The sequence below is a fragment of the Trichosurus vulpecula genome, chromosome 2 (genome assembly GCF_011100635.1).
Source record: "Trichosurus vulpecula isolate mTriVul1 chromosome 2, mTriVul1.pri, whole genome shotgun sequence".
Taxonomy (NCBI): Eukaryota; Metazoa; Chordata; class Mammalia; order Diprotodontia; family Phalangeridae; genus Trichosurus; species Trichosurus vulpecula.
The window spans coordinates 36,240,369-36,243,035 of record NC_050574.1 but is presented as its reverse complement, the minus strand read 5'-3'; the positions used below and the strand labels follow the sequence as shown (position 1 = coordinate 36,243,035).

Sequence of the window (2,667 nt, the reverse complement as noted above, 5' to 3'; positions counted from 1 at the left end):
AACTCATCTTGTATGTGCAAGGGGCAAGATAATTCTTAAGATTCAAATAAATGATCTATGATAAAATTAGGATTCTCATACATTATAGTAAGATTTCCAATTTCAAGGTGCACACACCAATTCAAAAAGTTACATCTACATTGATCAGTCCTTAACATTAGCTTGTATGATTCCCTACATATTGTAATGGTAATGTAAATTTGAAGATCTTTCCTACCCATTAATAGGCCCATGTGACCTGCTTATGTCACAGGAAGCCTAAGTCACATGTGGTAGGGGGAGCTTGCTAAACAAGAGGAACTGGAAGGGTAGAACAGGAAATGCTCAGAGTGATCAGAGCTGAGGGAGAGAGCAGACCTGTGCTGGTTGTGCTATGTGTTTGTTGGTGGGAAGGCCCCAGCACGGGGCAGGAATGTTTTTGAGATGGAGTTGTTAATGTGTATTGATTTCTTTGCTGCTATGATGGATCAGACTTACTAGTTTTGGATCTGGTTCTTTGATGTCTGAATAAATGGTTTACTTCTACCTTCTATACGAAGAGTCTCTTATATTTCGTGATACAGAACTACACAGGCATACTTACAATTATTGTCTATATTGTGATTATTGCCTTGCTAATACAAATATCTAACTAGATGTTCCAATCAAACTCTATTTTTTGGTTCTTTCTTGATACACGCAAAACTTTTCTCTTTTTCATGAGCCAGGAAAGAGTTAAGTGCCAATCCTGTTCCAAAGTGCAAGCCTTGAAACTTTCACTGACACAGCCCCTAAACCTGTCTCACTATAATCAGTGAAATGACCATCTTATCTAACTACAAACCAAAAACTCCAGTCATTCCATGGTGTGTGTGTGTGTGTGTGTGTGTGTGTGTGTAAAGAACTTGGCCACAGTTCAGAAATGTGAAGAAGATAACAGAACCTTTCCAAAGGTATATATTAGCTAACAAAACACAGAAAGATAATTTCAACAGCAAAGTTTTTCCTTCTAAGCTCTGTGAGTACAATTACAGACTCTTACACACACAGGAAATACAAAGAGACCAACAACTGTGCCCCAATGTTAATAGTTACTTCTCTTTTGGCTTTTCTCCCAGGCTTGGTGCCGGGTTCTGCTGCTTCAGTTGCATCCCTGAAAGAAGATGGTTAAGGTTGGAGTCAATGGATTTGGCTATATTGGGCACCTGGTGACTAGGAAAGCATTCACCTCAGGTGGAGTAGACATTGTGGTCATCAATGACCCCTTCGTTGACCTCAACTACATGGTTTGTATGTTTCAATATGATTCTACCCATGGCAAGTTCAAGGGCACTGTCAAGGCTGAGAATGGGGAACTGGTGATCAATGGAAAAGCCATTACCATCTTCCAGGAGCAGGATCCCACCAATATTAAATAGGGAGATGCTGGAGCTGAGTATGTTGTAGAGTCCACTGGAATTTACATCACCATGGAAAAGACTGGGGTTCACTTGAAGGGTGGAGCCAAGTGGGTCATCTTTGCCCCTTCTGCTGATGCCCTAATGTTTGTGAGGGGAGTGAACCATGAGAAATATTCCTTTAAGATTGTCAGTAATGCCTCCTGCACTAGCAACTGCTTGGCCCCCTTTGCCAAAGTCATTCACGACAACTTTGGCATTGTGGAAGGACTCACAACTATAGTCCATGCCATTATTGCTACCTAGAAGACAGTAGATGACCCCTCTGGTAAGCTGTGATGGGCATGGTGCTGCCCAAAACATCATCCCTGGTGCTGCTAAGGCTGCAGGCAAGGTCATACCTGAGCTGAATGGGAAGCTCACAGGCATGGCCTTCTGTGTTCCTACTCCCAATGTAACTGGATCTGACCTGCCACCTAGAGAAACCTGCCAAATATGATGATATTAAGGAAGTGGTGAAGCAAACATTAGAGGGACCCTTGAAGGGCATCTTGGGCTACGCAGAGGACCACATTGTATCCTGTGACTTTGACAGCAACACCCACTCTTCTACCTTTGATGCTGGTGCTCTCAATGACCATTTTGTCAAGTTCATTTCTTGGTATGAGTAAGGTTATAGCATCCATGTAGTAGACCTCATGGTCTACATGGCCTCCAAGGTATAGTGGAAAGCCATGGACTTCATCCTCAGCCAAAAAAAACCCCACTGGGGAGCCTACACTCCCACCACTCCCACCACTGGGGAGCCTACATTCCTAACCTACATTCCTGTACTGGGGATCCCGTGTCCCATTCACGTCCTTGTCCCAAAGCACCGCTATAATAGGGGAGAGAAGCCTATAGTCCTGTGTTGTATACCATCAATAAAGTCACCACATTCAGTGCAAAAAAAGTTACTTCTTTCTGCCTGCCTTGCTAGAGGTCTCTAGAGGGGCCATTATGTCTATCACACACATATACACATAAATTACATATAGCCTCAGAAATTATTACCCTTTTGAAACTGTACCTGTCTTATTTCTTGCATACTCTGATCTGACACTTCCTTTATCAATCATACCCCAAATAATCTTTGCTTCACTGAGTCTTTCCTCCTCTGCTTCTCTCTTATCCCCCTGATGTATGTGCACAGTCAGACAGGGAGAGAGGAAGGGAGGAAGAGGGAGAGGAAAAGGGAGAGAGAGAAGGAGAGGGGAAGGAGAGAGAGAGAGGAAAGAGAGAGAGAGAGAGA

At 43.2% G+C, this 2,667-nt stretch overlaps 1 pseudogene; it reads left to right on the top strand.

The window, feature by feature from the left end:
- Positions 1-1,142: 1,142 nt before the first annotated feature.
- On the top strand, positions 1,143-2,101 carry LOC118836331 (annotated as a pseudogene).
- Positions 2,102-2,667: the final 566 nt, after the last annotated feature.